The sequence below is a fragment of the Homalodisca vitripennis genome, unplaced genomic scaffold, assembly GCF_021130785.1.
Source record: "Homalodisca vitripennis isolate AUS2020 unplaced genomic scaffold, UT_GWSS_2.1 ScUCBcl_8085;HRSCAF=16048, whole genome shotgun sequence".
NCBI classification, from domain to species: domain Eukaryota; kingdom Metazoa; phylum Arthropoda; class Insecta; order Hemiptera; family Cicadellidae; genus Homalodisca; species Homalodisca vitripennis.
Genome location: NW_025784208.1, coordinates 17555 through 30505, shown reverse-complemented (window position 1 = coordinate 30505; position 12951 = coordinate 17555). Strand labels below are relative to the sequence as shown.

The 12951-nt window shown below is 32.7% G+C and overlaps 1 pseudogene; it reads left to right on the top strand.

Moving 5' to 3' along the window:
* The first annotated feature begins 6985 nt into the window (after positions 1–6985).
* Positions 6986–10602, top strand: LOC124374365 (annotated as a pseudogene).
* Positions 10603–12951: the final 2349 nt, after the last annotated feature.

The window sequence follows — 12951 nt, the reverse complement described above, 5'->3', positions numbered from 1 at the left end:
CCCTCGAAGTTTCCAACCAGCCAGAAACCCAGCAGTTTCTGGTAGTCGGTGTTGCGAAGGACCTGCAGCTAAACCCCAGGCAGGTCGGCTGTGGCTACATCTACACCTACAAGTAAGTGTTATATATTTTACATTAAACATATTTTTAGACAACTTATTTCATATACTAAATTATGAGAGATCCTTTAACATGTTAAACACTATGCAAATTAATATCAGTAATAAACTGTTTGTTTAGGTTGTTCATATATTGTTATCAATATGCTTAATGTGTTTATATTTATTATTAAAATCAAAGCTTTACTTAGTGAGTTTACTACTGTGTAATGATTTCTTAGTTACATTGCACTGTCTTCCACAAAGATTATTAATAATTAATATCTTTTTTGTGCTCTAGTGCAAACAAAAAACATGTTGGGGTAAAGGGGCAATGTTGTGTTCAGTTGAACAAACTGGCTCTACCTGTCAAACATTTTTATTTTGTTGTAGTTAACCCTCCATCTCGGGCGCTAAACGGAGTTTTCCTCCGTGTATGTTTTATTATTAAAAATAGTACTTACTTTTCTGATGTCGGCAGTCGTTTCCCGCAGTGTACTTCACGAGCATCTTTCGGGGAAACGAAACAATACCCTCCCGCTTTTATTTATCAAAATGTGTCAGTATGAAGAGTCTACTTCCGTGCGTGACTGGACGATTCCTCCGTGAGCGCCCGATGGTGTGTTTGTAGTGCTTGGACGAAAATCTCCGTGAGCGCCTTATTGTGTTTAGTTTTTATGTTGTAATAATCCGTGTGCGCCTAAATGTGTGACCTGTGATGGTTTCTTTTTAAATTATACCATATATTTTATTTGAATTTTTGAAATGGAAGAATGAAGACGAGAGACTTGTCAGTACAGTACCAGTGTGCTAGGGAACATTTTAGTAATGATTATGGAGTGAACATTGCCGTTATAAGAACCAGAAGGAAAATTTTTTGAAATTTTGTGCAGTGTGTAAAAAAATTTTTAGTAAAAGAATAAATTCTTTATTTCAGAGCAATAATTGAACATTACAATTGTATAATATCTCAAGAATTGAAGTAAGTTGTTTTGTAAGAAGTTAAAAACTAAGTTAATTTCCATACATATTTAAAGTAGGTTAAACATTTTTACAATTAATTGCATTATTCCTTAAAATTAATCATGTTGTTATTATACAATAACAATTTTTAAGATTTTGAATTTCTTATTTCGAAAATTCATCTACATAAGAGTGTAATTTTTATTATATTTCTAAAAATGAATATATTACATTGTAATTAAATCAGTATGAATATTTAAACAAATAAAAACAGTTTAAACGACTATGATATCCATTATTCGCCAACCTGGAGGAAACCTCCGTGAGCGCCTGATGGTGTTTCTAATTTTAAGCGCCCGATGGAGGGTTAATTTAAAATGTGTGTTACTTTTACTATTATTATTGATACATCTGATGTAAAGAGTATCTTAAATATTAAATGTAAGATTTGACAGTTAATTAATTTCTAAAATAAGTACATTATTTTATTTTAGTTCCATTCATATTTGGATGATGTTTCAAAATAACAATATATACAATAGTATAAATAAACAATAGAGAAGTGATACCTGGTATATAAAACTCGTTTATTAATTTGTTTTAAAATGACTTTTTTACATGATAGTAAAATAATTTCTTTTACATATACTTTGAATTTTGAAAGAAATATGTCGAAAATATCAAATATTTGTGGCTTAATAACCGGAAATGTAACTATGCAATGCAGACTAACTATTTCACAGGTTTTCATTTGGATTTGAAATTAACCCTTCTGAGTGGGTGGATGGGTAGTGATGGGTAGCACAGGGGTACTGAAAATCAGCTGAAGATGTGAGCTGACACTCTGGATTGTGTGCTGTAACCTGAGTCTCATAGACAGTGGTGTGTGGGTAGTGATGGGTAGCACAGGGGGTACTGAAATCAGCTGAGATGTGAGCTGTACTCTGGAATGTGTGCTGTACCTGAGTCTCATAGACAGTGGTGTGTGGGTAGTGGATGAGTAGCGCAGGGTCCTGAAATCAGCTGAATGTGAGCTGACAGAGCAAAGCTCTGGATTGTGCGCTGACTGAACCCCAAGGTATTTCAGACTAATAACAAAAGATGTTGCTCATTTCACTGCTGTTTTAAAAATAATAATAAATTAAAATATGGTGTTTTAGTTAATATATTATACCCAAGATTGAATTCCATCAATAAGTTATATGTTATGTTTTATTTTTTGCAATATTTGTATTTATGAATAAACTATTTTTCTTTTATTTCATGAAAACATCTACAAAAATGTTAATGTATTATAAAGTTATATACCTAATATGTATATTTCCTTCAGAAAATGCATTGTGCATCAACTAAAATTGTAGAACAAAATTGGAGTTGGAATTTCAATATACTTTTAGTAATCAAAACTTGTACACATAACTCAACAAAAATGTAAAAAAAAAACAATTTTTTAAGGTAGCAGTATTAAACATTTTAATGCAATTTATTTTAGATAAAATAAAGCAAATCCTAGTTTTATATATTTATATATAATAATGATTATTATTCCCTATCACAGAGGCAGGCTCTGTGGGAGAGGGTCACAGTAAAGTTGCATTTTGTCTAATTGGTGGATTGTAGAGCAATATTGGATTTATTTGGGAAATTGTAAGATTTTTAAAAATGGGATTAATCATTAGTTAATATTTTCAATTTTAAGTTAGTTTCCAATACAAATGTATACAATTAATTACTAAGCTAAACTCTGAATGTGAAAAAATTTCAAATAATTTAAAACAAAAAGTCACTGATGGCTTTAAAAAGTAATTTCTTATCACCCATATTGAGTGCACATTTTATGAGTTTGTTGAAACCATGTTAAAGGTCACATAAATTTTAAAATGAATATATGTTCAATGTTCTTGATGACTACATATGTATATAGGGTAGACTCGTCTTGCACCCTCGCTGGAGCTAGTACACAAGACGCAAGTAGACGAGGTTCCAACAGCAATTTGGTGGCTTCCAGGGCCGTCTGCTTGTGGGTGTCGGCCGCATGCTGCGACTGTACGACATGGGCAAGAAGAAACTTCTGCGCGCAAGTGAGTGAGAACAAGGTACCCTATTTTCAGTTATGTAATTAATTGATCTGTTGTAAAAATTCTACAGACCCAACCATATTTAATGCAATTTTTGAGAAATACATTTTAATTACTGTACATTTGTAAATTGTATCATTCACATTAATAATTGTAGAAAATTCAGGTTAATTTTGCTTGACTTCTACTCCATTATGAGTGGTGGTTTATGGACAAATTATTGTTAATTATCAAACTCCGTATATTATACCATGGTACAAGATTACTGAATACTAATCAAAAAATAAATTTATTCAAATGCTAAATTGTTTTACTAATTTCATTATTATTAGATTAATCAACATGGTTTTATTTTGTAATATGCTGTTTCCTGCAGGTTAGTACTAAAACGTCAGATAAGTTTAACCCTTTAAGCGTCATGAAAAATTAGACCTGATCTTTGATAAAGTTACAATTTTTTTTAAATTTCCAATGTGTAAAGTAAAAGTTAAATTTATTTTCGTTTCTGTATGTTAAAAAATAGAGTTATTTAACGATAAATAAAATTTGTTTAGCCTTTTTTGGATTACCTAGGATAATATTTAACTTTTGAAAAATATCGTAGAATAGCAGTGTAGTTGTCACTAATATTTTTATAATTTATTCCGTAAGTATGGGAATGAAACACAGTTTTATAGATAAACGTATACTATATTAACAAACCAATAAAATTAGAAAAATACAAAAAGTAGACAAATAGTGTTTATTTGGTGGCGGGCTGTCACAACTGACATTCCACGCGTCTCCCGCAAGCCACTGTTATCGCGTGGACTTTGAACCTTCTTATCGCTCGGCAACCTGTAGGACAGCCTTGCAGGGCTTGAATTATGTTTCTTGCTTTGTGATAACATCCTTATGACCGTAGTAAAATATTAAAAAGTTTGGGGTTGACCAAGTAATTGCTCAGAATTACCAAATCTTCAAATTTCCGAATCGTCCTGGATAGGCCATTCACACGAATAATGGTAAAAAACACTAAATAAATACTGGAAACTTGCTGAATTTAATATGAATAATTTACTTTAAAAAGAATAAGACACAACAGAAAATTAGCGATAACCGAAATACATATGCGTGTACCGGACGCTTCTCACTAACAACTGGCTAGATGCCATTGACGGGAGCTCCCGTCAATGACTTTGTGAAAGGCGCGGGGCCACGCCCGCTAGACAGTGTTTGGCCAATTAGAAGCAACTGCCACTCCCATTGTAACCAGAATTCGAGGCAAGGCAACCCGTCTGTATGTCGCATGACTACTAGAACCATCTAACAGCAAAATATTCAACTAACATAGCAGTAAGAAAATAAAGAATGCAAAAAACGCGGATCCACGGCAATAACGTTTTGAGCTTGTAGTGGCCCTCCGCGGATCCGCGTCAATAACGCTGGAAAAGGTTTAAGAGGGTGGTAATATCAGTAAATAAAAATATGATATAAATTCAAACTATCTACCAACCAAAGCCTTCCAAAGTATTTTTAATGAAAAATTTGTATGATTAATTTTACACTTAAAGAACTTTCTATGAAACATTCATTATTATTTTGCCAAATGTGCTGGAAGAGGTAATATTTTTAGAATTGTTTGTGAAAAATTGTTTTAATCTCTACACCTGAGGTTTCTACAAGAAGTTTGATCATTAGGGAGCTGAAGGCTTGAAAGCAAGTCCATGTAATGTCTTAGTGATGAGTTAAAGCCAAATCTCTAATATTGAATCCAACATATCTTTAACCCTTTTAACCCCGACGTCCGTACTATACGGACGTCCGTAAAAATGGCGTCAACTACCCGACGTCCGTATAGTGCGGACGTGCACTTTTTATTACTTTACTGGCCACCTATTTCACCAAATGCTTTGAAATTTCACAGACTTGTGCACAAAGATATTTTGCATCGAAATATATTAGTTTTTAATGGTTTGACTTCGTATTTTGTCAGTCTGTGACTGAGCAATTGCAGTTCGTCTCGACTGACTGCTCCACGCTTGTTGTGAATATTGTTATTGGTTGTGAATATTCCGTTTTCTTCACAGTTTTAGGTTAAAGCAGTATAAAGTACGGCAGTTAAAGTTTAGTTTATTATTTGTTTTATTTCAAAATGAGTAAAAGACATCGTATCAAAGTCTCCCGTTAAGTGAAAATACAATAATTAGTAACCTAGTTGCAAATGGGTGTGGATGTGATTAGTGACGACGATTTGAGTGATGGATATCTTGAAAATTTACATTTTGTAGTGATGTAAATATTGTTTATAAAACTTTTTTAAAATTTAGATTATGAACAGTTTTAGTTATTTTTTCAGAAATAACTTTTGGTTTTATGTTTATTTTAAGTACTGTGAATTTTCAAAGGTCTTGTTTACATTGCCTTGCCCAGAAATGGCAAAAAGAAAAATTTACACGGCTTTACAAAAATTGATGTTACTCCACTTGTAAATAAGGTAGGCCTATAATTTTTGTTTCCTTTTATTAAGGATTAAATATATCATAAAAGTAAATGGGTATTTTTGTGTCAAATATTTTTTATCTATATGGTTTCCATGATCAAACTTGAATTTTTTTCATTTTTATTTATTTTTTATATATGTATATGCATTTAAAAAAAATTACTTTCAAAATAATAATTTTATTTGTATATTTCTGTAAGCTACATGTATAAATAAGTAAAACAAAAAAAGAATGTATACCTAAATATCTTAAAAAAGATAAGAGTCTGAGTTGATTGAATTTTTTACAAAACCCTTACATTTTGTCTGAAAAATGGCTTGGGATTTCTGGCACATCAACTTGTTTTAATGGCCGGGGTTAAAAGGGTTAAGAACGATTCAGATTCTTGAATCGATCAACTGGATTCAACATTCGAGTCATGGATTAATTACCTCAACATTAATTACGGGTTGATCAACGCTTCTGAAATTATCTATCGCCATGTTCTGAATTTACAAAACTGTAAATATATAACCTAATAAAATAAATATCGTACTTTTGTAAATAATAGTTTGCTTGTCATTAGCATTTCTATATTTGTTTTTTGTGCAGTTCCGTAAGTTTGCTGCGTCTATTTCCAAATGGGTAGTATGAAAAATTACTGATCGCGAAAACATGATTTTATTTATACATTATGTATGAAAACCTGTTTATTATTTTTGTAAGTTTTAAGATGCTGCAGATATTATTATTCTTATCTGATTTTCTTAGCAACAGTCGGTATCTGACAGCCACTTGAGTTCATCAGTGTACTTCTGTTGTCTGTTGGAAAGATAATTTCAGGAAGTCATGAGAGTGATTTTTGAGCTACAATTTACTATGATTTTAAAGTTGATTTGTCTCGTGAGAAATATGGTGTCGAATGTCTCAAGATTGTCTTTGGTTCTGAAACACCATCCCATGCTACTGTTTTTAGGTGGTATTTGAAATGACAAAGGGGCCGTATTTCACTGGAAGATGAAAAATGTTCGGGTTGGATGTGCATTGATTTAGAGTTCACTATTTAATGACTAAAGCTTTCCTTGGAATTGGACTCACAGCAGTGAAAATAATCATGCAATAATTGTTAAAAGACAAGAAAAATTGTTTCTTGATGGTTACCTCATGATTTCACAGATGTACAAAAAGCTGAGTGTGAGAATCAGCCAGCAGACTCTTCAGTTGTTTAATAATGGTAATCATTGGGTTATTTCCAAAATTGTTACTGTTTTTAATGACATTTCAACTTGAGATTCGTGCATGGTTGTTTGAAGACGAACCATCCCTCACTATGATAAGAAACAATGAACAATGAGGAAAGTAATGCACAGAGATTTGTTCAGAAGTATGACTGGTGAGAACTATTTAGCTGGAAGAGACAAAGGACTGTCACAGCAAGTTGGAACAATGCTTACCAGAAGTTCTTCAGGACTTGAACAATAAGAGTTTAATTTAGCATCATTACCATGCCTCTTCATTCACTACTGCAAAAACTATTGAGTTTTAGGCTGAAAATAGCATAAAAATGATGGAGTAACCTCCTTATCTGGTTAGTGGTTAGTGATCTGATTTCTCGTTATTCAATTTCAATAAAAAACATTTGTTTGGTCATTGCTTTTCTTCTGAAGCCTTTTGTTTTTGTGCCGCTCAACACTTTTTTAGGGAATTTAATCCTACATTAGACAGATATTATGAAATGGTTTACTACAACTACTATAATAATTTATTGCAGATAGAGGAATGCTTTAAGAAAGGAACTCCATGATTTCTCTGCTAAAAAAACCATTGTACACAATTGACGAATTCCTGAGCCAAGAGTTGAGAGACCTGAGAAAACATATCTCCTGATTTTAATCTATAAATCTGTGGCTTTATACATCTTTCACTATGCTCTTTCTAGTCAGTGTGAAACACTGCTCCTCAGAACTCTCATCTTTGATGCTTGCAACATTTTATTGTTTTTTTGCCATATTGATAAAGTGAATTTAATGTGTATTGTTGTTTCAGCACATTCCAAACCTGATTGTGGATATAAGGGCGATGGGTCATCGTATCTTTGTGAGTGACGTACAGGAGAGTGTGTATATGGTGAGGTACAAGCGGGCAGAGAACCAGTTGATCATCTTCGCAGACGACACTCAGCCACGTTGGATCACCACCACCTGCGTGCTCGACTACAACACTGTTGCATGCGCAGATAAAATTTGGCAACATTTCTGTGGTGAGCAGCTTTTCTATCAAATTACCAGCATTAAAATTAGAATGTAATTGGTTTCTTTTATGATTGATTTTGCTTTTAAGAATATTTTAATATTTAAGGCTCTTTTGTAATCTTATTCCTTGAATGAAATTATATAATTGTTTCTGCAGATCCGACTATCACAGAACATATCAGATGATGTTGATGAGGACCCCACTGGCAACAAGGCCTTGTGGGACAGAGGTTTGCTGAATGGAGCATCCCAAAAGGCAGATTTCATTGCCAATTTTCACATTGGAGAGGTCTGCATGTCACTACAGGTACGCAAGAGCTCAGATTTGTCCTATTTAACACTTTAGAATCTTGTGGGTGCGCCCTCATGTCCTGACTGCACTAAAATGTATGTGGAACTTGGGGAGTTTGTGTCAAATTCTGAGTTTTTTTGTGAAGAGTCAGTCAGTTTTATAGTGAAATTGAATTTTTCTATGTTCACAGTTACTCTGAATTATTTGATATTTTGAGTATCAAAGTCAGTTGCTTGTAAACAAATGCATATCTGGAATAATGTTATGAAAGATAAACTTATGGATTTAGCAGATTTAAGTGAAATTTGTAGTGATCAAAAACAAGGGCTATTTCATTATAAAAGTTAAATTTAATTATAATGCTTAATACTTTTCAGTAAAAATACTCAAGCTAGTATGCTGCCCATGGGACTTAAATGTCAAAAGTGAATAACAATGGGTAAATAACCCTAACTCGTTATAGGTTCCTTATAAGATTATAATTAAATTTAACAATTTGTAATCCCATAACATATACACAGTTTTATTAAATTCCAACAAGTGATGATTCACATGCGCTTGCTTGCATGACGTTCTGATTATAAATGATAAACTGAAGTTGGTCATTCACATTTTTTGGAGTACATTGAAATGGGATGGAACACATATAGTTTAGATACCTGCTTTAAAATTGTTCATAATTTCTCACCAAGAAAACCTTAGTTTCTCATAAATTAATTTTTTTAACAGGAAACCATGAAGTCAACCAACTATTTTGGATCCCTATTACAATCATCAAGGAAAAATAAATTGAGTTAGTAGAAAGAACTTGTAAAAAGATGTACTTGGGTCATTGTAATCTTTACAGCACATGACCAACTCACACATGTTTGTTACTACCTTGTATGTATCAGTTTGTTCTTGTTCTAGAAAGCTACACTGATCCCTGGGGGCTCAGAGTCACTGGTGTATACTACACTTTCGGGCACAGTTGGTGTGTTGGTGCCTTTTACTTCTCACGAGGATCAGGACTTCTTCCAGCATCTCGAGATGCACATGCGCTCTGAGAATGCTCCACTTTGTGGCCGTGACCATCTCTCCTTCCGATCATACTACTATCCACTGAAGGTAGACAACAAAAACATTTACTGTATTATTTTCTTTTTTGTTCATTTATTATATGGAATCGGTATACAAAGTATAAACTTTTTCAGTTCTCAACATTTCAAGCAGCTGAACAATATCTTCTTTTGTAAGCATGGGCAATAATCGATCATTTATATACTGATAAACTAAAAATTGTGACTTAAATGAGTAAGTTTTTATTCCACTTTTTCTGACTAAGGATCTTTATAAAAAAAGATCTTTATATCTTATCTTTAATAAAACATGTTAGAAACTGTTGAAGATGGAGCTTGTAAATATTTTTGTATTTACTTTTGTGATGTGTCTGATGAAGGTAGCCTTGCTATCAAAGGCCTCACGAAAGTAAAAAGTTTTAATTATTGGTTGAATTGTTCTAAATGTAGTGATTAAGTTAAATGTTAGCAACTGGTTTAGTGATTTTGCTTAACCCTGAGGATTGTAAATTTTAGGATCACATTGTTTCTGCAGAAGATATTAAATCTGCTGATTAAATAACCTCATTAAAAAAAACTTGTTTTTTACTACCATGTAGCGACTATCACCATTAAAATCTATTTATAAATTTTTAGTGTAAAATTCAAAACTAAACTTCTTGCCTCCAATTTTCTAGAGTAAAACTCAACACTTCTTAGTTAAACTTCTTTGAAAAGGTTTTATATTAGATATGGATAGAAATATTACAGATATAATATCTTTTTGGAGGCTGTTTTAGCAAATACATTTTATTAAAAAACTAAAAGTGAGCTACTCTGGGTGTGTAGTTAAACACTGTCTTGGAAGTGTGAAAATTATTCCTAGTAGGCGTAAAATTAAGTTGGTTTTTATTTTGCTCAGTGATTAATTCAACAAGAGAGAACTTAAAATTGAATAATAAATATTGTATAAATAGTACTACAGTTGATGTCTACATATCCATGTTTGTTAAAGAATGATCGTGTTTAAAACCAAATCAGATGATGACAAAATGACACGTAAATATGACAAATGAATTTGTGATTCAATGTCCTGCAGTGCTGACTGATTTGGGTTTGCTACTTATAGATAACGCCTCTTTTGTACACAAATATATAAGTAATAGCTTCTTATGTTACAGAACGTACTGGATGGTGACTTGTGTGAACAGTACAACGCAATAGATGCTTCTAAACAGAAAAGTATAGCTGAGGATCTTGACAGGACCTCCAGTGAAGTGTCTAAGAAACTAGAAGATATTCGTACTAGATACGCTTTCTAAGCTCACTCACATACTTGTATATATAATTTGCTGTGTGTGATGATTTTTTTTGTATTGTTTACATGATTTTTGTCATGAATTAAAGTTTGTTTTGTTTAAAGCTTTATTATTTTAGATTTTATGTAACATATCTCTCTTTATATATTTTCATAGAAATAAATGTATAATAGTAGTAATAATAGTGTGTCGATTATTATTACAATAAAACCTTATTATCTAAGAACCAGATTTGAATTTTAAAATGTTATGCATAAGCATATTGAACAAGCATAATTAAATCAATGTGAAAGTGAGCATTTGTTGAACACAGTTGGCTAATTTATTTTGAACTATGAATAACTAACGGTCACCAATTGCGATGGAATCTAATGTTAAAATGTCTGCTGTATACATTTTAAGGACTGTTTTAGAAAACTAAAATTCAGTGTGAAAGAAGCATTTTACAGTTGAGTTCCATATCCAAAAATAATTGTTCAATAACTGCCATATTTATTTGATACTAAACAATTCAGAAGATATTCAGTATGAAAAATATTTCAATTGTAGGAAGTAAAATTAAGCAGTTTTGAGTGTACCCATGTGACTTGAAAGGATTTCATTTCACTATTCATGAGAGTACTGTTAAAAGAAAATTATTAACTGAACAGTGTGGAACATTAAAGTACATTGGTAGCATTTGGTAAGAAAAATTTATGATTTGATATCTAAATCAAGTAAATTAGACCACCTCTGCAGTGGGATCCAAGAGACTGGAAAGCTTTTGTTAAAGGTTGTAAGAAGTTATAAAAAATATACTAGAAACTGGTAATTTAATTTATTAAAAGCATGTTTTCGAGTTTTGTTGTTACTTTAAATGCATTTGAATCCTATACTCGATGGGAGAAAGGCATAAGTGATTTTTTAAGTTTTGTTGCAACTACTTTGCAAACATTAATAATTAGTGGCACATACCTATTGTCTTTTAACCCAATTATATGAACATTTGTTTTATTTACATTCACCATTTAAGTTTGTTTTGACAAACAATAGAAGTGTAGACTTTAGCTAGAATTGTGTATATCTGTTGAAAACCTATGCAGAAGAAATTAACATTGTAGTAAAATCTAGAACCACAATTTCACACACCTGTTTAGAAGAACTTATCCTCTTTCATAAAGAATGAACAAGGCTGACTACATGTTTGAATAGCTGATTTAACTCTAATCTCTGCCTCTTCCCCTTTTTATGTAGGTATAAGACGTCTCCCATATAATCCTCCCACCCTACTTACTAAACCTGATTAGAGACAGAATCTGACAAATATCTGATTCACACACCATAGCAAAGTGTAACTAAATCTGAAGATTTTCAATTTTATAAGAATTAGAAATTCTTTGTAGGACTACTTTATGAAGCTTTGGTTAATTCTGAAAGTTGAAGACCTGTCAAATTTTGATACAAGGAATAGAAATATGACATTACAAGCAAGACAAGATCTATTGCACTTACCAATACTCATGGAAAGATGTGTTCACTTTTGTAATAGATAGTAAACAGTCTTATGAGAAAAAGCAGTTTCCAATAGGGCTTTGTGGGAGGGTCGTTTTTATTCAACCTCCGATCTCATGCCATGATGGCCAGACAAGTGGCATGTAAGCGCGCAGTAGTTGATAGTGCATCTTCCCCACTACAAATTCATCGGTATCTGTCACTGCCGAATTCAGGTTGTCAGTTTGCACCGAGTTGCTGCAGTAGCATAAACATGATCACCTCTATTGATTCTCCCGCCAAACAAACTGGAGCGTTATTCATTTCCAGCCAGCAAAAGAGAATAGTGCTGCAGAAATCCATCGAAGAACGTGTTTTGTTTATGGATAAAACTTCATGAGTGATGGTGTTGTACACAAACTTTGTCAAAAGTTTAAAGATGACCAACTGTCAAATTCAAGGAATGTCAAAGCTGAAGCCATTCAGGGAGTTTTGTGGGTGACAGTCAACATCTTTGGCACAGAGCGAGAACAAATCATTTTGTAGCCCAAAAGTTCTATAAAAATAGACTAAAGAGAAGATCTTCAAACTTCTGAAAATTCCAAAGAAACACACTTATTGGGGAAATCTATGGTTTTCTCCAAGTACTATGTCCCATCAATTCCGTCTAGCAACCTTTTGATTTCTTGCTTCCTTTATTGTTTTGATCTTCCTTAAATTTTCTACACCATTCATGTACACCATCACTCAAAATGTTTTCTCTGTAAACATGGCACATTCTCAGGGGGATTTCTGCTGCTCTATTCCCTTTTACTTGCAGGAAACTAGTAGGAGAATCAATTGAGGCGACCTTGTTTATTCAACTGCTGCTCAGAGCAAAGTAGATATTAGAACTCTGTTGTACCAAAGGTAGTGGGGAATATACGTAATCTACTATAGCCCACACAACGGACCTGCCACATATCTAGTGTGAGAATGGAGG